Consider the following 24,142-nt stretch of genomic DNA (forward strand, 5'->3'; position numbering starts at 1 on the left):
CACAGAGGAGATAATATTTTTTCTTTTTTAGGTAGCTGCTTAATAAGTAAAATGAAATTTGTTGCACTTTTATATCTAAAGCTCTGTCTCTATGTGATCCATAACAACTTGTTTTAGCAAAAGACTCTGGACTGTTATTTAATGGTTGTAAATGCAATTGTGAAATGCAAGTTTTGACTTGCTGAGTTTACATTTAACTTGACATTACATCTTCTACAAAGAGAGGATTCATTTTTTCCATGTCTTTAAGCTTTTCTTTCTCAAAATACATTCTGTTAGAGGAGTTTCACCCGAAAAATTAAGATAGTCCTGTTTGCCTCACGTAATTTCAGCAGATGAGTCGAAGAAACTGAAAGTACACTGAGATCTTGCAAAGCATGATTGCTTTAGATTCTAGGCCTGCATTGTTCTCAGTATTGTATTTGACACTTTAATGGAGAAAATACTAAATAGGGATATGATTTCCTTTTCTTCTCTTATTGGTTATTGAGAATATAAATGACAAGAAAGCATATAGTTAATTCTACTTAGTCTATTAATATATTCATTTATAAGCCAGTTATATAATCCATTATCACCATTTTTCATGGTAGGATTATGGAGTCCAGTTATTATGTGAGCTTTGAATTTTCTTTTAAGTTCTAGGTATTCAAGGGCAATGAGTGGGTTAGTTTATTAGGCTGCAGTCTGCTCTAGGAATACCTTCCTAGTAATCCGATTGTCTCCACAGGGTGGATTCTGTAGATACATTCAACTCATTTACAGCTCAGGATGACATGAGAACTGGGGGACAACAAAGATTTAGTAATGCTGTTGGTGTGTTAGGCTGCATGTGGGTGTTTCCCAGATTCTTCTTAGATTTAATATTATTTCCAAGGGATTTTCTTTGTCAGTGCTTAATCTAAGAAAGAAACATAGCAAAAGAAGACTTAGGATTCTCCTTTTTTAAACATTTAAATATAAAACCATTTAGTACAGTGGAAAGCAGCAATAAAAATTTGGGAAGGTGTTAAACGAACTCCACACATTAACTGTTTCTAGTGACTGGATGGTATACAGAGGGATGGATCAAAAATAGTACTATTAAAACAAAAATGGGTTTTAAATATCTTTTTCCCCAATTGCATGCATACTATGTTATGGCAGTTCACCTATTACTCACATCAAACTTAGATCTGTAGATGTCAGAGAAACAAACCACTTGCTACCAACTTGCTAAATAAAAGGTTTTATTCTCTTTTAGTCTTTACTGACCCAATCCCATTTGCTGTGGCCCACATAACTCATGCTCATAGTAAGTGTCCTGATTCTAGCACGTTTCCCTGTTACCACTAGGCTCGGTTAGGTGCCTGTGTATTGCATATTTCTATCTCGGTAATTTTCCATCCTGTCTATAGTATGATCTGTTCATGTGTCAATCTCCACCATTAGCCTATGAACTCCTTGAGATCAGAGGCTGTTCTTTACTTGTCTTTGCTGAGCACTATGTCTTTAATGTAGTAGTGAATACCGTATGAGTGTTTGCATAATTAATAGTGAAGTCAGCTCTCAGGGATTGGAATTTTCATTGAAGTGCAACACCACTGAAAGCTCTTATTTGAAAACTGCATTAACTATAACATCACCTACATTTTATAGACACATCTGAATCACCGCATTAAACTACTGTGTTTAATTTACTTCTAAAAAAAAAGCAATATCTCTTGTTCTCCAGTTATTTAAGGGGTATATTTTTTAAAAAGAAAGTGGAGGGGAATTAAAAAGTGTGTAGAAAGTCATAAGAGTAAATTGCTTCCTAATATAATCTCTTGAGTTCATGTTTAATAAAGATAAGTTACTCAATCAACAATTACTCCATGTGTGAGGGTATTTGTACATAAATCACTTAGTTTGGCTTGGATCTAGCATTGATAGGACATAATTGATCTTTAAAAGTTTTATGAAGAATCACAGACTGTGAAATTAAAGGCGGTTGTATTGTCTAACTTTGCCTTTCCATCAAACAGACACCTGTTTTCTTGGTAGTAGAAACCTTATTTTATATGTATTATTGACCAGTCCATCAATTAACTCTGTCTCACAATAATTAACATCATGTTACCTTCTAGTTTTTATCAAGAAAGCCTACCAGAGTTTTCTAACCTGATCAACTTCCAGCTAGTATTTTTCCCCACCCCCTCAAAAAAGGTTTTTTTTTTTTTTTTAAGATTTTATTTATTTATTTGACACAGAGAGAGATCACAAGTAGGCGGAGAAGCAGGCAGAGAGAGAGGGGGAAGCAGGCTCCCTGCTGAGCAGAGAACCTGATGTGGGGCTCGATCCAGGACCCTGAGATCATGACCTGAGCCAAAGGCAGAGGCTTTAACCCACTGAGCCACCCAAGAACCCCTCAAAAAAGGTTTAAAGCAAGCATTAAAACCTGTATAAAATGTATTCTGGTTCATGATTTGGTAAACCAGCTTGTCATTTAACTTTATGTATTGCATAGTGTTGTTATATGTGACAAGAGTTGAAAAATGTCCGGTAGGAGAGTTTTATTTTACTTTTCTTAATATATAACAAGCTGTCCCTTGAATTCCTTCCTCTTTTCCTTCGTTCCTTCTCTCCTTCTTTTTTCTCTTTCTTTCTCTCTCTTTTTAGAAACATTACTTTCTGTCAATCTTATTTCCAGTTTCCATTTAAGAGTCTGTGGAAGAAGAGCTTAGAGCCACTCGGTGGTTGTTTCTTCTCATTCGAGTGGCCTGAGCATTGGGAGCTGCAGACCAGTCTTCAGTGGCAAGCCGAGTGCTCCAGTCTTCAGTGGGAATCACTGAATAGTCACAAAGGGCACCTGTCCTTCATACCAGTCTGCAACCTTGGGTTGTCTGGCAATAAATCTGGGACCTGCAGTAATCCTTTCACCCTGAAATTCCTCCTTGGTCACCTCCTTTTCAACAGCAGCATACTCTTCCTTTTCAATCACTTCAGGATTTCTGTAGAAGGAGAGATCAAGCTTGACCTTTGTGGGTGTTCACAGGAGAACGTGCCATGCATGTGCAGAAATTTCTGGGCCAGCATCTGCCACATCAGACCAACTGAGTTAACTCCTTGTTGTTGTATGGGATGGCAACATCCACATAGCACAGAGAAGAGTCTGTGTTGCATAGAGCAAGTTGCCTCTGTGAGAGGCTGGTGATCAACCCTGGGATTGGTAATCACCAGAAGTCTCAGCTTCTAGAAGGCTTCCAGGATCTCATTAGTGAATGTCCCAGTTGTGAAGTCGCCAGCAATAGGAGTGGCTTCAATGACAGCCCAAACTTCATCACAGCCAACTGGTTGGTATTCCTAGAGCCTGTGACACTCAGATCAACGGGGCTTTCAATGGCCTGAGCTGCCAGCAGAAACTTCTCCCAGGCTCTCTTCAGATTTATGATGTGGATGCCATTGCTTTTCCTTTTGTAGATGGAAGTCAAATTTGGTGCCACCTCAGTGGATTCCTGCTGCAAGGAATTTAAGGACTCCTCTTTCATGTGCAGGACATCATGGACTCTTGATGTGGAAGTTTCCCTCTAAGTTAGGATGGAAACCCAGAACAACACAACAAGGACCCCTCTCTGGGTAGCTTGGAAAGTCTTTACTTTCTGATAATTCATAAATGCTGTCATTACACTTGGAAAAGGGAATAGTTGTGGTAAACTGGATTAGTACACTGTAGTTAAAGACTGTGATTAAAATGTTTGGGAAGTATTGTGTGTATATGTATTTGTCTCATTCACAAAATTTCATGGTCCCTGAAGTCATCTATATTCGTTTCCTAGTATTGCCATAACAAATTACCACACATGTATTGGCTCCAAACAGCACAAATTTACTATCTTACAGTGCTGGAGGTCAGTGTCTGAAATGAATTTCACTAGGCTGAAACCAAGGTGTTGGTACCTCCTGGAGGTTTTATGGAAGAGTCCACGTTCTTACGTAGCTTCTGGAGGCTGCCTGCCTCCCTTGACTCAGGGCCATTCCTGCATCTTCACTCTGACCTTTGCTTCATTACACTGGGCCCACTTAGATAATCCTCACCTCAAAGCTTTTAATCACATCTGCAAAATCACTTTTGCTATGTGTGTTTGGGCTCCCCAGGACCACCACCCTCCAGTGTGGTGCTTTGCTAAGAGGATGCAAAGAACTCAACATATAATGATATTCACAGCTACAATTTATCAGAGCACAAACACCAGTCACAACAACAACGAAACAAAGCCAAGTAAACCAAGGGAGAAGGCACATGGGGCAAATTCTGGGGGAAAACAGGTGCAAGCTTTCAAGGGTCCTCTCTCAATGGAATCACATAGCATGTGTTTCCTTCCCTCGACAATGAGTTCTGACAGCACATGTAAAATGTTGCTAACCAGAGAAGTTCATTAGGGACTTAGTGCCCAGGGTCTTTATTGGAGCTGGTTATGTAGGCATACTTTGTCTGCTGTGTGCCAGAATTCTGGATTCCTAGAAGGAATGCAGATGTTCAGCACAAAACATATTGCTTGCACAAACATTTTAGGCACAGTGAGCCGTTCCTACCAGTTAATGGTGGGAACACTCCAAAATCTAAATTCCCAGAGGTTGGCCAAGGGCTAATTTTGCAAGGAGGTCTTTTCAAGGATAGACATTTAGAATTGCTATGTTAACTCTTTCCTTCACACAATGTGAGGTAACCTATTGCAGGTTTCAGGAATAAGAATGCAGATGTATTTGGAGGGATTGTTATCCATCTTGAGCATATGTATTTTACTTAGTTTTATATTCAAGCTCTAGCCTCAGTGCCTTGCATGACGTGAGTGCATGGGAAATGTTCCTTCTTTGTGCATTGAGCTGTGGATCATGATTTGTCATATTCCCTGTGTTACCACTGTCTTTGTAAACGGCATTACCTTTCACCCAGTACCTGAATAGAAAATCTATTTGACTCCTTCCTGTTTCTTGCTCTCCATTTGCAATCAATCATCAAGTCCTACTGATTCTACTCTCTAATGTTTCTTGCTTCCATTCCATTTCCTTCAGGTCCACTGCCATCATTGTAGTCTGGGACACCATAGCTTCTGGACACTCCTTCTCTATATGCTCTGGGCTGGTTTGAAGCTTCTAGTTTGCTTTCCTCCAATCCAGTCTCCAGATAGAAGCAGGAGTGTTCTTTAGGAACACAAATCTAATCTATTACTGCTCTATTAAAAACCCTTTAGTTGTCTCTGTCTATTCCCCCAGACTCAATCTTTACCCTCTTTTAGCTTGCACACTATACACTTTGCAGTCACAGTGAATTTCTCTTGGTTTCTCAAACAAAATATACTCCCTCCTTACCTCTAGGGTTTTACATAACTTTGTTCCTTTGTACCAAAAACTTTCCTCCTTCTTTGCCAAGTTAGTTCTGATTATCCCTTCACTTGAGTCTCAGAAAAAACATTTCTTCCTCAGGGAGATCTTACCAGGCATCTACATAGGTTAGGTCCCTCTATTATCTGGCCATTTATATCCTATACTTTCCTTATCATTATATTTAGCTCAAAGCTTATGATTTGTCTATCTTCTCTTCCAGGTTATAATATCCATTATGGCAGAGACTCTGTTTTGGTTGCCATTATATCTGTAATATATAGAACATGGAACTGGACGTAGTTAGTTTCCAGCAAATATTTCCTAAATGAGTGAATGCATTAGTGCTGCGTTTTTAAGAATAACTTCCTGGCTGCTTTGGAAAACAGTCTGGCAGTTCCTCAAAAGGTTAAAGAAAGAGTTATCATATGGCCCAGCAATTGTACTTCTATATCCACCCAAGAGAAACAAAAATGTAACCCCAACAAAAAATTGTATATAAAATTTCATAGCAGCATATTGTTAGCATAAGAGCCAAAATGTGGAAACGACTTGAATCTCCATCAACTGATGAAAGGGAAAATACAATGTGGTGTATCCACGCAATGGAGTATTATTTGGTAATGAAAAGAAATGAAGATTATATAGTACAACATAGGTGGACCTCAAAAACATGCTAAGAAGCCAGTCACAAAAGACCACATAATGTATGATTTATGAAATGCCCAGAATAGTCAAATCTATAAAGATGAAAGCTAGATTAGTGATTGCTTAGAACTGGGGTGGTTGGGAAGAAATGGGGAAAGACTGCTAAGGATTGTCATGTTTTCTTCTTAAGGTGATAAAAATGTTCTAAAACTGGTTATGGTGATAGATGCACAATTCTGTGAATATACTAAAAACCATTGAATTGTATATTTAAGATTTATGAATTGTACAGCATATGAATTTTATATCAATGTTATTTAGAAAGGATTGGAAACTTGTTAATGTATAATTCAACTTTGAAAGGGAGTTGATGGAGATTATGCTTAATTCTCACTAAGAAGAACATCGAACTCAGGAGGTGTTAATTGAATGAGTGAATGGTTTATCATTCTCTATTGACTGAAATGCCTGGCCAGCTCGTTCACCTCACAACTCAAACAATCACGTAAGTGTTTTTCCTTGAGGCAACCACTCCACTTTGGTATAGAGCGGAAGGGTTTCATGTATATTTTGTCACATGAAAATGTAAGAAGAAGTGAATTTATGAACTGAGAATTAATTTTAAAAATTAACACTTTTCACTGATTCATCAAGGGCACTCTTAAGTGAAACAACCCTTTCATCCCACTCTTAGTACAGAAGAATGCAATGACTGACTCAAGGCAGCACGTTTACTCTTAACTCACATTGCTTTTGTACTATAAGTGCAATGTCAACCCAGTAGAAAAGGCAAAAGCTGCTGCTTATTATTATGAAAATAGTTTTGACCTAATATTTGCTCTGAGAAGATCTTGAGGACTCCTAGTGGGTCTGCAGACCACACTTGAGAGCTGTTGTCCACAGTGATATTAGCAACATAGGTCCGGCATGTATTTACAGATCTCCCTAAGTTGTGCCCCAGTGGTCTTTCTAGGGTTGATAATCATCTCAATCAAGTAGCAAATTATTCGGTCAAGTTTCTCCTTAATGCAGTACACTTCTAATTAAGGGAACAACATGGCTAATTGTTAAGTGATTAGCATTTCTTTGCTTTTCACTGTCAGAGGATGCATTAACAGCAATCACCTCAAACTTATCTGAACTCTTAATTTTTTGGTCTCTTCTCTGCTCCCTTATCTAGAATAGCGAGGGGAGGTACCAAAGAGGTAGACAGAGATCAAGTCAGAGACTTTGTGATAAGTAACCTTCCAGTAGTTCACAAAAATCTTCTCTGAGTATCTTTTCTGGGAAGCTTTCTGGATGTTTTATGGTAATAGATTGAAGATGCATTGAAACATATTCTGACTGCCCTACATCTGGGAACTGAGAGGCCAGCCACCAAATTCTTGATTTGAGTTTAAAAGATGACATTCAGAGTTCAGTCATGGGCATAGCTTCAACACATGAATAATTCTTGCAGCAACAATAGAAGGGAGAAACTGCCAAATCATTCTATAATTTGCAGTTAGGTTTTCAGATTAAGCTACCATGGTCTGTGGCAACTCCAAAGGATAGATAATGTACCCGTGGCAGGTTAGAATTTTGCATTGTGTTAACATTGTCTTTGTTTAGCTTTTTGCTCTACCTTTCTTTTTTTTTTTAAAGATTTTATTTATTTATTTGACAGAGATCACAAGTAGATAGAGAGGCAGGCAGAGAGAGAGAGAGGGAAGCAGGCTCCCCGCCGAGCAGAGAGCCCGATGCGGGACTCGATCCCAGGACCCCGAGATCATGACCTGAGCCGAAGGCAGTGGCTTAACCCACTGAGCCACCCAGGTGCCCCTGCTCTACCTTTCTTTGGGGAACACTGACATTCTTCTTTGTGTTGCAGAAGATTTCTCAGCATGGCCAGGTGGCATTTAAACAGCCTAATGAGAAAGATGACTTGGCTCCAAGTGGCAGTGTCAAAAGACACTTCGCAGCTGCCCCGGTGCAGAGGTCTGCAACGAGACCGACATTCTCAATTACTGCCCAGTGTTGTATTGTCACCAGCCCCTTCTCAGAACCCACCTTCTTCAAGCAGCATTCATGCCCTCTCTTCATCTGTTCAAGTGGTGCTCTGGCACGAAGGAAGCCGTGCTTTATCTCCCTAATGCATCTTGCTGTCTTTGGCACATTTGTTGTTTGTTGTTGGTAGTGCCAGGGCTCAGCTGTTACATGACAAGCTTTGATAGAGTGAATCAATTGTTGTTCTTTCTTCTTGAAATACCCATCAGACTTTGTACTTCCCCTTTAAAAATGAAGGCTGCTTCATAATAGTTACTATTGGGAATAAGAAAAATATGACACAAGAAATTTATATCATTTTCACTTTTGATCATGGCAGATGAATTGTCAGGAGAAAAATAAGTCTTGGTTTTTCACAGTGTTCATTTAGATGGGAACAAATGCCAGATGTCTCAGAAATCTCACTTTCTGGGAATACACTACTAAGAGTATCCTGATTTAGCTTTAACTTTTAAAACTCCTTAGAAAGACAGAGAGAGAGAGAGAGATCATTATTTTCAGCTTTCCTCTATCCCAGAAGGACAGGAGCCCTCAAAAGAGTACTTTCTGGGAGTCCAGGAGATTGTTTTTCACCTGAGGGTTATTTGAAATTTCCTGTGGATGGTGAATCTGGAAAACCTTGAGGTCAGGGTGAGGATTTGTGATCTAAACATTCTTGACCCTGCTTTCTATAAAACCACAAATTGATATTGCTAGGACTCATTGCCACAGGATAGTATCCAGCTGTCCAACATCCAGATAAAATTGAGTAATAAATTCCAAGAGTCGAATGTTCCTTGTTTTTGCGTAATTGAATAAAACCTTTAAAGCCCAAATAGTATTCAAATCTGACCCTACTCCAAGTTTAAAAAACTATCATAAGAAAACAACTCTGTTAAGTTTTTCATATGGTGTTTAAAATATGGCTGACCCTAATTTGTGGTTTAAAAAAGGTGAGGGGGGACTAGAACATATTCATGTCCTTTCTTTGTCTGTGGTTCATATTCTATGAGAAAGCTTCCACAACACTGTGTAAACAGGTTTATATTGAAAAACAGAAGCTTCTTGAGGTCAATGGCTCTTCTTAACTGTACTAAAGCAATCAGCCAGCTTTACCAGTTATATGACCTTGGACAAAGTCACCTCTACATACCTTAGTTTTCTCAACTGTAAGATGGTGATAACTACAGAACTATAGAAGTTTATGTAAAGATTAAATGAATAAATACAATAAATATAATAAAGCACTAGAACAGTTTCTGGTACACGACAAATACCACTTAATTGTTAGTTTGGTTGTAGTGTATAATAAGTGAATAAGTGTTGTATTTGAGGTAATTCTAAGTGTCCAAGAAAAAAGATAAGTATAGAGGAGAGAAGGAAAGAGGGAAGTCAAAAGAGAGAGGGTCTTCCCTGTGATGAGGAAGGGGAGAGAGTTTGGTGGGTCACAGCCAGTGTGGTCCCTGGCACTCTTCCATGGAAACAAACTCTCTGAGTGAGTAGAGAGTTTTCTTGAAGGCTGTACGGTTCACACAGAGAGCCTTCATCTGAGCATAGAGCCTTCTAGCCTTGGCTAAGATTCTCATGTTCCAATGAAGGGATATTCTCAGCCAGATCTCACCAGTGATTGGTGAAGATGGATGAACCAGAACCAGGTGGGAGCAGGGGGTGAGAAGGAGTTCCCACCTACCCATGGTCCTTTTACACATATAACTTTTGTGTGTTCTGAAAGGAAGGGGAACTCAGTAGGCTGGGTATTTGGGCTTAGATTTAGTTTATTTAATGTCTTCTGTGCACCTGGATTGTGGACTGAGCTTTATAGCCACTGCACTGATTGGCTTTTATAATGGTATTATGTATAAATTTTTTTTTTTTTTTAAATATTTTATTTATTCGACAGAGAGAAATCACAACTAGGCAGAGAGGCAGGCAGAGAGAGAGGAGGAAGCAGGCTCTCCACGGAGCAGAGAGCCCGACGTGGGGCTCGATCCCAGGACACTGGGATCATGACCTGAGCCGAAAGCAGAGGCCTTAACCCACTGAGCCACCCATGTGTTCTTTAGTATTTCACATATGTCCCATTTTCCAAAGTACGTTATATCTGATAGCAGGGATCTTTTAAAAATATCTGTCATCTTGCTCCATTGTGCCTAGAACATCATGTTCTGTGCACAATGGGTGTTTAGTAAACATTGTTTCGCTGTCCAGGGCCCCGAGGACAGAGGTTCTCATCTGGAGTGCTAGGCAGGCATATACCATATTCCTTCACCAAATTACATGACACAACATTTTATCAGAGTATAACATTTTTGTCTTTGCTACAACTGAATACTGTCCTTCAGAACTCCGTGAGATGTAAGAGAGCAAATGGGTTGCTTGATACAGTGTGGTCTATATAAGATTGGCACTGAAGAAAGAGGTTATGTTTATTGGAACATATGAGATCTTTTGCACCTTGAGGATATTAGAGGTCAGGGGACAAGACAGCTGTATTCAAACAGCCATACAGAAAACCTTACAGTAAGACTACAAGTTAACGAATGAAGCCATACCTAGGGAAGATTTTATGGAAACCATGAAATGTTATATTACAGTAGTGATTTCTATGTTATTTTCAGATGATTTTGATATTTTTGATATTTAATCCCTTCACGTGTGCTGCCAAAATTCTAAAATTCAAAGTGTGACAAATTCCAATATGATTGAGAACTACTTCTTTGGCATAATTACATCTTAAAGAAAATAGTACGAGGCACTTGAATGTGAAGTTCTTAATTCTTTCAACATCATTCTTTAGGACTAAAAGGAGGTATTACCTAATTTAAAATATCTCCTGTCTACTGGCAAGTGGTCAAGTGGGCCCTGAGCCACAAAGACCACTGTGGTTCCTACTTCAAATGGCCATATTTCCAAAGATTCTTTTGGTGAAGAGACAAGAAGCCCAAGTGTGTTTAGACAGTTTATGCATCAGCTTAATGCTTACATCAATTTCCCTTGAGCCCCAAATTCCAGGGTAGTATGGACAAGGACCCAAGGGATACTGTGTACACAGGGCTATTGGTCACAGATGAGGAACCTGAGATCTTTTAAATCCTATAAGCTTAGAAGGGGCTGTTGGCAAACTTGCCCAATCTTCGCCCCCAAGGAAGACTTTTTTTTTTTTCTTTTTTTACCTTGGAATACAAACAAATCTCCTCTAAGGAAAGCAGGAAGACTTTTTATCTTGGAGCAATAAAATAAATCTGCTCTCACTGGGTGTTGTGCAAAAACAATGAATACTGTTACGCTGAAAAAATAAATAAAATGGAAAAAAAAAATCTGCTCTCTGACCAGGAGAGTGACCTTCTCTCTAGCTTCTGTGGCTGTGGGTTATGCAAACATCTTCAAACAAAACCATTATCTGGCAACCATCTACATATAATGCACTGGGTTTGGCATCATGCAAGAAGTAATATAGACCATTAGATCTGGATTTGAGTTTGAGTTCTGCTATTTACTAGCTGGGTCATCTTGGGTAAGTTACTTAAAATCCCTGTAAAATGGATGATAATAGTTTCCTCATCATAGACCTCTTGAAAAAATCAAGTTAGACAGTGTTTTTATAGCACTTAGCACGATACTTTGATAATCATAATAACATGTTCTAAAAGTTAGGGCTGCCTTAGCTGAGATTAACAGAACACTTGTCAGCAATAGCTTAAAAAACTAAGGAGTTGAGAATGCAAGTTGGTGCAGCCGCTTTGGAGAACAGTGTGGAGATTCCTCAAGAAATTAAAAATAGAGCTTCCCCATGACCCTGCAATTGCACTACTGGGTATTTACCCCAAAGATACAGATGCAGTGAAAAGAAGAGCCATCTGTACCCCAATGTTTATAGCAGCAATGGCCATGGTCGCCAAACTGTGGAAAGAACCAATGGAGTATTATGCCTCCATCAGAAAGGATGAATACCCAACTTTTGTAGCAACATGGACGGGACTGGAAGAGATTATGCTGAGCGAAATAAGTCAAGCAGAGAGAGTCAAGTATCATATGGTTTCACTTATTTGTGGAGCATAAGGAATAACATGGAGGACATGGGGAGATGGAGAGGAGAAGGGAGTTGAGGGAAATTGGAAGGGGAGATGAACCATGAGAGACTATGGACTCTGAAAAACAACCTGAGGGTTTTGAAGGGGTGGGGAGTGGGAGGTTGGGGGAACCAGGTGGTGGGTAATAGAGAGGGCACGTATTGCATGGAGCACTGGGTGTGGTGCAAAAACAATGAATACTGTTACGCTGAAAAGAAATAAAACAAACAAACAAACAAAAAAACTAAGGAGTTTTCTTTTCGCACATAACAACAAGGCCAGAGAGAGACAGCCCTGAATGGGCTCAGCTCCTTACTAATGCTGCCTGTCCCAGGCTTGCTCTGCTTTCATGGGGCTATAAGCTGGTGGCTCCTGTTTCTATGGTGGCAAATGGTTGCTGTTCCTCCATACCTCTCTACCTGCAGCCTTGAAAAAAGGAGGTGGAAGGACCAAAGTCTTCTGCTTGCAAGCTTTGCATTTTCTCATGGTCAGATTCTGGGTTCCATGGCCAGTCTTCACTTGGAGATACTTTTAGCTGTATACACAGTGACCCCAAGCAAAACTGAAATTCTGTTTGACAGCAAGAAGTAGAATGGACACTGGTAGTCAACAGGCAATGTCTGCCCCAGACATGATGTGTGCAAGCTGTTCTAATATGGTGCTTCAGTGAGCAATAAAAACTTTCCTTCCTGGCAGTCACAGACTGTGGTTGGTGTATGCTTTTTATTAGACATTTATATTTAAATTTGAAAAGGTTAATTCTATTCAATCCAGTGGTCAAAGGACAGATATATTCCCAGCTTCCAGATTTCAGGCACTGTGAATAGCATATTTGGTGGAGCCTGAAATGGAACAGAATGAACATATTACAGTTAATTAGGCCTACTGGAAAGCCTTATTACCCCTAACATAGGTAGCCTAATTACTTTATATTTTAATTTCCTCTTCTTCATTAACAGGTACTAAGGGGCATCTTCAATGAATTGGCTCTCAGCATTTTTGGCTTAAAGCTTCTGTTTTCATCTTTGTATTATGAAGAATTGGTCAACTGAGTAGTCATTCTGTGTAGCCAGTTTTTTTGGATGTGAATTAAACTGTTAAGTTCAGGATTATTTATTTCAATGATTTTTCGCTATAAATGTTACTAAAATGTATTTCAGAATCCTTAATGAAGAGATACTGTAAATAACCTATCCTAATTTTGATGGTTCAGAATCACCTTTGAACATCAGTTGTTATGAAATTTTATAGTCATATACATTGATATAAAACTCTTTTCTTACTTGCTTTTTTTTTTTCCATAAAATGAGAACTGTTTCATTGTCAGACTTTTTGGGATGGTGTAATACCATCCCAAATACCAATACCATCCCAATACCATGATGCTTTCATCATCTTTAGAGAAGTTAATCAGTGCCTTCACTGTTACTCCCTCTGCTTTTGACTTTTCATCCCTATTCAAATAATTGTTAATAATTATATATTTAACAATTCTATAGTTGGGCCACAAGCATGAGTCTATGAACTTACTTCCACCATCCCTTCTCATTTGTACTAATTTCATTGGTAAGTTGAGAAAGGAGCCCTCTCTTACCCTTTCAAAGAATTTTAGAGGTGTTTCAACTGGACTTGCTCCAAAGTTGAGGTTTGCAAACATTTTCTGTAAAGGGAAATCAGTACATATTTTAGTCTTTGTGGGTCTTACACAGTCCCTGTCACAGATTTTCCCCCTTCTCCTTCTGTCAAAAACAGATCATAGATCTGACTTGGCCAGCAGCTAAATGTTGCTGCAACTTGCTCCAAAACATAATTCTTTACCACTAAAGCAGTGTTTTCCAAAATATTTTGAAAGTGGACCTTTATTATTAAAAAAGCTTTGAGAATGTACTCAGAGTATAGATATTTATTTTTATTTATAAAATGTTCACATGTTTTTATCCAACAGATATTATGTGCATTATAAAACATGCACAAAAATAGAAATTAAAAAATGTCAGATAAAGCGTAGATACAAATAGGAGCTCTAAACGTTCTTTCTGTTCCTCAGGAGATCATCTTGCCCACTTCCTGGAGAATCTGCATTTCATCTTGAAGTTCTTTCTATTAGAGGAAAGAAATGACACTTCTCACATGACTCCAGCCCTGCAATTTTCTAGATCTTAATATCAGCCTTTACCTTGAGTCTACTTAAACCCAAGGGAACTTGATTCATTGGAACCTGCCAACATAAAGGTTGAAAAACATTACAAGAATAGACTTGAAAAAAAAATCAGTTTTCTAAAACTATTCAGAGAATAGGCTATATCATCAAAAAGAAGGTCCTGAAGACTGTGAAATTCTCCTTCAAGATCATGATTTATTAACTACCTTTCACTGGTGAATATACAATCTTCTACTGTGATATCTCACTTGAAATGCCAAGGCCACCTTTCAGGAAACAGCACACAACACAGGTACGTGCATTTACTTATAAAACTGTTGGACAAGATGGGATTGGGAGGGAGACAAACCATAAATGACTCTTAATCTCACAAAACAAACTGGGGGTTGCTGGGGGGAGGTGGGATTGGGAGAGGGGGTGCGGGCTATGGACATTGGGGAGGGGAGGCGAACCATAAGAGACTATGGACTCTGAAAAACAACCTGAGGGTTTTGAAGGGTCAGGGGTGGGAGGTTGGGGGAACAGGTGGTGGGTGATGGGGAGGGCACGTTTTGCATGGAGCACTGGGTGTTGTGCAAAAAGAATGAATACTGTTACGCTGAAAAAAAAATAAATAAATAAAAAGGGAAAAAAAAAAAAAAAAACTGTTGGGACTTCCTAGTAAGTAGTAGCCTGAACCCAGGCAACTTTCAAATTATTTTCTAAGCACCACTATGGAACATGTCCTGCATTGGACTGAGATTCTTAATTTTGGCTTCATGGATTCCACAAGTGGCTGTAAATTAATTTTAGTGTATTGATGAACATGTTAAAATTTTTATGCAAAATGGGGAGTATGGACCTAATATGAGCTTATTTCTGGGAATATGGCCATAACTATCTATTTAGGAGACAGAAATCACACCAGCTCTTTTATTAGAGAGAATTACAAAGAGCTGCTAAGTGTAAAATTATCAACAAGGTAATTGAAAAGGCACAAAGACATTTCTGAGTTATAAGAGAAGCTGCTAATTTCAGGAAGCAGCTGCTACTCCTAGAATTGGAGTAAAAGAGGACAGAGGCTGGAGGAGCCACTGTCCATGTGGTGCTGGGATTCTGTCCTGTTAGGGGGAACAGCAGAAGCTGGTGCCAGCTCTCGGAAGGGGCAGAGAGAGGCTGGTTCTGAGAGTGCTGGAATCTCTTCGCCAGACTCAACCACAGTTTCCTAAACTGCCTCTCCTGGGGTGACAACGCAATGGTGTGTGCTGCTCCCAGGAACCACAGGGTGACCGGAAGCCAGCGGAAGATTCCTCTTCCTCCTCCCGCGTTGCAGTTTCCCTGAAGCGCCCCCTATTGGCAGACTCTGACAGGCATCAGACGGCGCAGCGGAAATGCGGCTTGCTGCGTTGCGTTGCGGAGTTGGTGGATTTAAAGCTTTAAAGCTCAGGGCCAGTGGCCTACAGATTCCATGAGATCCTTAAAGGGGACCGGAGCTCCAAAGGTTAGCACTTCTGCTGTTCTTTTCTTAATACTTGGGGAAGAGGATTATTTTATGTATGGAGGTATTGCTTCCCAGGTGTAGGTAAATGAGAATATTCCAAAGTATTTCATTTTCTGGGTTCCGGTACGACGTAATGCAAACAAACTGGTAATTAATCCGTCATGAATGTTCTGGAACTAAACTTCTGAAATTCTGTGGCGAAGTCCCATTTCTTTCCCTTTCATGTGTTGTATCTTCTCTTTGTCTGGAAAGTCATTTCATTTCTGAGGACAGTGTAATGCCCATGACCTGTGGAGGTCCCTGGCGCTGGGATCCCCCGGGGAACGGTGTGTGTGCTGCTCCCCTGCGCGGCTGGCCATGATGAATGCGGAGGTTAGAGAAACCGGGAGAGCTAAGCTAGTCAGGGCAACTCACCTCCAGCTAGTCAGGTGGTCCGTGTTTAGCAAGAGGGCATCTCTCTCAGGGGGTGAAGTGGGGAGACAGGAGCTAGAAGCTACCCAGCGGCCCTGTTCCTTGTGGAGGAAGCCCCTTTGAAGAATGAGGCAACTGCGCCAACCCAGGGAGAAAAGCAGGGAGGAGTGGCAGAAGTCCCGCAGCTTTCCAGTCCTGGTGCCGGTGTCGGTGTCCTTGTAACAGCTACACGCATGTGCACACATTTGGCTTGCATCAATCAAGCCTACTTTCTCTTTCCTCTTAAGCTTGTTCAAATTAGTTTTCTACCACTGGTACCCAGTAGAGGGCTGCCTAAAGCAGCTCTGCAGTGTTGCTTTTGTGTATACCATTCAGACCATTCATCTCTCAGGGACTCTGCTGCCATAGTGGTAACGGGGTGGTGGAATTTATCTCCAAGATTGTTTGAGACGTAAATGAGAAAATGTATGGGAAACACTTAGCCTCGTGCCTATGGTAAAGTGACCACTAGAAAGACATTGTTGTGGACTCAGTAGTATTGTATCATCAATAGCCTAGCTTGTCATAGACTGTGCTGTGTATAGCAATCTCTCCCTGTGCTTCTTGGATAGTCTACTACACCATTTGGTTTGTCCTTTTCATACTACCCTGACACTGTCAAGGACCAATGTGGTTCAGGGAGATAATTATTAACCCACATCAACAATGCATCATTTCTTCAAAGACATTCACCTAAGTTTAGTAGGCCAGGTGTCCGTGGGAGCAGGCATCCCTTTAGGCTTTAAAGTTATTTAATTTTCTCTTTTTCCTCTGCTGTGCTTCACTTCCTTCTTTCTTTCTTTTTATTTTTTTTTATTTTTTTTTCAGTGTTCCAAAATTCATTGTTTATGCACCACACCCAGTGCTCCATGCAATACGTGCCCTCCTTTAATACGACCACCAGGCTCACCCAACCCTCCACCCCTTCCCCTCCAAAACTCTCAGTTTGTTTCTCCACCACTATCAGCTGTTGAATCCCTGCTGTTCTTTCTTTTTTTTTTTTTTTTAAGATTTTATTTATTTATTTGACAGAGAGAGATCACAGGTAGGCAGAGAGGTAGGCAGAGAGAGAGGAGGAAGCAGGCTGCCCACTGAGCAGGAAGCCCCACGCGGGGCTCGATCCCAAGGCCCTGGGATCATGACCTGAGCCGAAGTCAGAGGCTTTAACTCACTGAGCCACCCAGGCGCCCCCCTGCTGTTATTTCTAATCGGTGAGGTTGCCGGCTGTCCGTGTGAGTCTGTTTTCTCTTAAGTTTTTCCTTTTGTTATGTTTCTTCCAAATCTTATTACATCTCTTTTGCTTCTTGGCTTCTCATGTGAAAAGTTTCATTATGTATGTATGTATGTATTGTATTGTATTTCAGAAGACCAATGCAGTCATTTCTATGAAAATTATAACTTATGCAGACTAGCATATTCTTACTGGCACAAGATAGGAAGCTAACTTATAATCAGAAGGTTGCTTGGTGATCTAGGAATCAGTGTTAGAGACATGAGATGATCCTCTCCCCCAACATAGCTGATTGATTCAGCCATTATTGGTTCAGGCTTGAGAGGATAAAAGTACTTTTTATTCAGAAATTATTTTGAATTAATATCAAACCATGCAGCTGAAGATTTTGCAATTGCTACTACTTAAAATGAATAATTTGAAAATAAAAATAGAACAAAATTGTTTTATGTGTCTGAAAAACTATCTCAGCCTCATAAATACAAAGAAATGAGGATGTACTCAATTCCCAAACAACAAAACAAAAATTAAAAAATTTTAACTAACAAAGCAAGTGGGATTGAGTGATGCCTGGGAAAATTTCTTATAATAATCATTTAGCAAATTTTTATTAAGAAGGCAAATGGCTGGGGCGCCTGGGTGGCTCAGTGGGTTAAAGCCTCTGCCTTCAGCTCAGGTCATGATCCCAGGGTCCTGGGATCAAGCCCCACATCGGGCTCTCTGCTCGGTGGGGAGCCTGCTTCCTCCTCTCTCTCCCTGCCTGCCTCTCTGACTAGTTGCAATCTCTATCAAATAAATAAATAAAATCTTTAAAAAAAAATAAAGAAGGCAAATGGCTTCCTTTGTATAAGTTCTACCCAGCTTGGTCAAGTGTAGCGCTATTAGATTAATACTTTCAGGCACATAGTCAACTAATTTAAATGAGCTAATCCAACTGATCTTCTTAAATGACTGAAGTAACTGCTGATTTTTCAGCTATTTAAATCATATAGGCATGGTTTGAGACAAAACTTCAAGATGCATTCTTGCACTGAGACAGTAGGGTGTAATAATACATCTACATTTCTGTCCTGTGCCCCAACTTGCCCATGTGTTCTAAGCTCATACAATCAGTTGCCCACTGGAGAGTCCATATAGATGACCAACAGATACAACCATAAAACATCCAATTTTTCTTGCAAAACCTACTGCTCACCTTCTCTTTCCCATTGCACCAGACTCCTGAGATATTCTTGACATCTCTATTTTGCTCACATCCTACATAGAGCTCATCAACTGAATGTTCGAAGTATACCCCAGTTCTAGAAATCACATAAGCCTAAGTATTGTTCCCATACTCGAAATGCTCAAGACATACTTAGTACACACAAAATTGCACTCAGGTGATTTTTAATTTTCTTATTTACATTTTCAATATTTTCTCTAATTACCACATGTAATTTTTGTAACCTGAAAAATAATTCTGTTTTATGTTTCTGCTTTTATAAAAAATATAACATTTTATATACAAATTAAAGAAGGCATTTCTTGGTACAGCTTTGCTTTCTTTAATCACTTGATTTGATACATATATCCTGTGGCTAATTTCAGAGGCTTCATTTTGTTTTGATTATTTCTATTACCAGTTAGATAAAAGATAATAAATACTCAGCAACACTAGGAGACAGCATAGTGTAGCAGAAAAGACATGGATTTTAAACCACAAGACCTAGGATCTAGTTTATTTGACAGCCCCAAGTAGTTTTTAGCCAGTTGACTCAAATTTTCTGTCCCTCAGCTTAAAAAAAAAAAAAAAAGGGAACTAATAATATCTGGCTTATCTACCACATAGAATATCTGTGAAGTTCAAATTACCTATTTAAAAATGTTTGAAATGTAAACACTCAATGAATGTTAGTTAAAAATTATAGAATTACTCGATGGTCAAATGGTGAGTTGTAAAATCTTCTGATGGAGTGATGAATTATCTTAAAACATCAAAGTAAATTAGAGTTCAATTGAGTATTGTACTTGTCATCTGCTATCTTAACCCAATATCCATATGTGTAGAGGGTGGTTCGATTAGTGGACGTCAGATGCTAACTTACTAAAAATTAAAATGACAGATGTTGAGTTGGAGCAGTGCTGCTCATCAGAGAAGACAGCTGTACATAGCTCAGAGAAAAACTCTGCGTTATTAAGTGGATGGGCTTTCCTCTAAACCTTGAGAGAGCAGCTAAGAGCTGAGGTGTGTGAGTGGACATAGTGCCCAGATCTGGGTGGGGAGAGAGGCTTCCCCTGGTGGCTCTGTCAGGGCAGCTACAGGCTGACCTTGAGAAAGGGGTCCCTCTTGGGTGGTCGATCTAGGAGAAACTTGGTTGTGCCAATCCTGGAGCACTGCAAGTAATGGTGATGAGGTTTAAGGGACAAAAGCTCTTAGCCCACTAGGGAAATTGAGAGTTGGGGCCTTAGAAGACAGTACAAGACAAGTTTTGAGATCTTTATTCAGTTTAAAGCAACCCAAAACTTACTGAGTACCAAACACATTTTCTATAGTTCCTGTATTTAAATGTTATCATTTAACATTTATGTATATTTAATCTTTAGCATGCACTTTTAGATAGGTGTTTTCTTTAAGTTATTTATTTATTTATTTATTTGACAGAGAGAGAGAGAGAGAGAGAGAGAGAGCACAAGCGGGGGGAGTGGCAGGCAGAGAAACAGACTCCCCACTGAGGAAAGAGCCTGATGTGGGGCTTGATCCCAGGACCCCGGGATCATGACCCTAGCCGAAGGCAGAAGTTTAACTGACTGAGCCACGCAGGCACCCCTGGATAGATATTATTATCAGTTTACAGATGGGAAAAGTCGAGTCTCAGAAGGGTTAGAGAAGTTGCTCAAGACCATCTATTAGTAAGTGACCAATATGAAACTGAAATCAACTTCGGTTGGCTTCTTTCCACTATATCCTCTCGAATGTTGGTGAACTTCTACATAGTAAAGGCCTCAACTGTGCATATTAATGATTTTCAGAGAGACTCCTGTGAATTTTTTCATGGGTGGTGGCAATCTTTGATACCAGGGAATAATGCTATTGGAAGCAATGAATCCTGGTGATATGTGGAGCTCCTTTCTTTAAGGAAGGACACTAAGATTCGTGGCTTTGCATCTCTGAAAGATTCTCATGATTTTTCTCAAGACAGATATTTTCTTGATAAAGAAACATTTTCTTATTTTTTTAAGGGCTTAAACTCACAACCCTGAGATCAAGACCTGAACTGAGATCAAGAGTGAGACACTTAATTGACTGAGCCACAAAGGCACCCCAAAACATTTTCCTATTTTAAAGATGGTCTTTACAACATCTCCCCCAAACCTCGCAAAAATCAGTGTATATTAATGTAAGAACCTGATATTTTTAGCTACACTGAGAGCTCCGGATGGTTTCATTCAGGTGTAGGGAAATGGCAGAGCTACCTGTAATTCATGACCAGCTTCATAGAGTCAGGGACATTATTTTACAAGGACACTGCTTCATTATCACTTTTCTGCTCCAAGTCACAAAACAGAACACATGGTTTCAATGAGATCTTTTCTGTCAGGTATAGCGCCTTTTCAAATTCTTCAAGACAAGACTTTTGTGTTGGGGCAAATCCAAGAGTTAGTAAAATTCCAGCCTTTTAAAATCCAGTCTTTTCATGAATATTTACATGATCTAATGTATCATGATGGACATAAGATATTCTCTGAATTTTGTTGGCTTCACGTTTTCATTGGAAAAGACCTTTTAATAAAGCACTGAGATTTTTGTTTTTAATTTATGTTCAAATATAGAAGTAAAATCAAAAATATAAAAAATTTATCATACTTCATTATCTTTCGTATTTTACATCTAAGTTCTATAAAACAATTTCTGAAAATCCTATGTCTACAAAAATAGTGGTAGTTTAAGATCTCTTTTATTCTTTCTAAAGGAAAATTATTCTATGTATCTTAGCAAGAAAATAATAACAGATATAAATTAAGTGACCATGTACAGTACAGATAGTACACTGCTATGCTATATTATCTGGAGTCAACACTGCTTTAATAACTTAGTTTGCTATAAATAGAATATCCATCACAAAGTCTTATTTGACATTTGTCACCAATGTATCTAGAAAAAAATTAAAGACAAAAAATTTGGCACCTGTTTCATGTGGTCCCTGATGTCAGTCCATGGACCTCATGTCACAGTTTAAGAGATGATGTTTGGGGCACCTGGGTTGCTCAGCCATTTAAGCATCTGCCTGTGGCTCTGGTCATGATCCCAGGGTCCTGGGATCAAGCCCCATGTTGGGCTCCCTTCTCAACATGGGGGAGTCTGCCTCTCCCTTTCCCTCTCTTTTCCACCCCCTGGCTTATGCATGCATTCTTTCTCTCTCTCTCTCTCAAATAAATAAATAAGATCTGTAAGAAAAAAAGAAGAAATGTTATTTTAGGGAAAAACCAAACATTAGATACAGTATAAGAATAGTTAATTACTGGGTCACCTGGGTGACTCAGTCATTAAGTGTTTGCCTTTGGCTCAGTTCATGATCTCAGGGTCCTGGGATCAAGCTCCACATCAGGCTCCCTGCTCAGCAGGAGGCCTGCTTCTCCATCTCCCACTCCCCCTGCTTGTGTTTCTTCTCTTGCTGTCTCTCTGTCAAATAAATAAACTCTTAAAAAAAAAAAGAATAACTAATTACTGTGATCTGTAAGATATACCCTTTCTATGGTAAGAAATCTTAATTGTGTGATTCAGTTGTATAAGTCAATTGCCTTATCTGGTTGAAATCAAGGATAGAAGATTTGCTATTGTGTGGCAGAATTAAAAATTCCTTTATTTAGAAAATAGTTTATAGTTTGCAGTATGTTTTCAGGTAAATTACTTTGTATGTGCTAAGACTGTGTTTCAGTTATCTGTTCTAGGTAGCAAAACACCTCCAAATTTGATGGCTTGAAACAACATTGGTTCTCTCTTACAGTTCTGTGTTGCTTCTTTTGCTGCACATAGTGTTGGCTGGGATCACTCACGCAGCTGCAGTCAGCGAGAAGCTTGGCTGGGACACTTTGGTTCTTCTTGTGGTCTCTCTCTCCAGCAGGATCACTGGGACTTCCTTACAGAATGGCAGCTAGGTTCTTAAAAGGTAGTGAGCCAAGAGGATGAGACTCAGTGTGTGAGCCTCTGCTTGCATCATGCTTGCTAATATGCCATTGGCCAATGTGAGTCAGGTGGGTAGGGCCATACAGGAGGAAACTTTACATGGGTGTGACTTCTGGGAAGTGTGGTTTATTGGAGGCTGCCAGTGTCAGAGTTTCCTACAGGCTGCTATTTATCTCCTAATATCTGTGCACCTCTGCCTTTTTTCCTAATTTTTAACAGGATGCATGGCTAGCTAGAAGAAAGACTGTGTTTTCTACACCAACACGTATCAAATTGTGGTCGGGGAGCTATATTTTTGGGCAATGGGATTCGAGATGTGTGTGGACTTTAAGGTAGTGTCTTTGTCACGTACCCATTACCAGGTAACAAATTACCCCCAATGCTTAGCAACTGAAAACAACAAACATTTATTTTTTTTCCACAGATTTTGAGAGTCAGGATTTGGGAGCAGCTAATCTGGTTGACTTCGATTCAGAGTCTCTCATGTGGTTGAGAAGGGCTACCATCATCTGGAAGTTGACAGGCTAGAAGGTTACTTCCATGATGGCTCATTCATACAGTACTGGCCAGAAGCCTCAGTTCCTCGCTGGCTCTTGGTGGGAGACCTCAGTTTCTCATGATGTGGACCTTTCCATAGGGTTGCTTGAAAGGCAGGTGGGTTTGGCTCATGTCATGGAAGTTATTTCCCCCAGAGTGAGAGGGAATGGGAGAGAAGGGAAAGGAGGATAGAGGAACCAAAATATCTTTTATGACCTAGTTTTGTAAGTCACATATTATAACTTCTGTATTCAGTTGGTCCCACAGATCAATCATGAGTGTGGAGGGAACGATACAAGAGTGTGAACAGTAGGAGGCAGGAATCTGGATCACCCTGGAGACTGCCTACCACAGTGTCATTAAAGGTAAGGTGTATGTGTTTTTTTTCTTATTTTGAGCTTCTAGGATTTGTTAATACTCTAAGCAGTTATGTGAAACAAAGCTGAGCAAACCAAATTCTATACAAAATATTCTCCACAGTGTAGCTAAGCTCCAGTTTATTTGTACTCTTCATTCGCATTAGGGGAAGAAAAAAAAAACACAAAAGAAATCATTTCTTAAAACTAGAAACACTTATGACAATATTTACTGAGAATTCTGTTCTCTAACCTGCTAGGAGTGTTTTGGGATTGTTTGAAAACAATTTAGAGAACATGGCCTGAAACAGAAACATTGCTGTCTTATTCATATTCATTGCAAAAATAATTACAGATTATTGTTGGCAAACTCATCTTTTTTTTTTTAAACCAACTATAAATGGGGCAGTGTAAACTGTGTGGTATAAAATGAATTTTTATATTGACCAGTTCTGCTATTGCTTTCCAGCTGTACTCACGGTGGAGCTGTTGGTTAAATCCTATCTTTAACATGTACAAGAAAATACTGATACTGTTTATAATTATGTAAGAGAAAGTAACATCCCTTATGCTGTTTTTTCCCAATGTAAGTTTTTGATGATTTGATTCCAGCAGTGGATGAAAGCATTGACTTTAAGTTAGGTATTCATGGTTTCATGTCCCAGTCTGCATTA

The 24,142-nt window shown here is 39.5% G+C and overlaps 1 pseudogene; it reads right to left on the reverse strand.

The window, feature by feature from the left end:
* Positions 1-2,701: 2,701 nt before the first annotated feature.
* The window catches only part of LOC123942185, a 42,583-nt pseudogene continuing 21,142 nt past the window's right edge, over positions 2,702-24,142 (reverse strand).

Source organism: Meles meles, chromosome 5 (assembly GCF_922984935.1).
Source record: "Meles meles chromosome 5, mMelMel3.1 paternal haplotype, whole genome shotgun sequence".
NCBI classification, from domain to species: Eukaryota; Metazoa; Chordata; class Mammalia; order Carnivora; family Mustelidae; genus Meles; species Meles meles.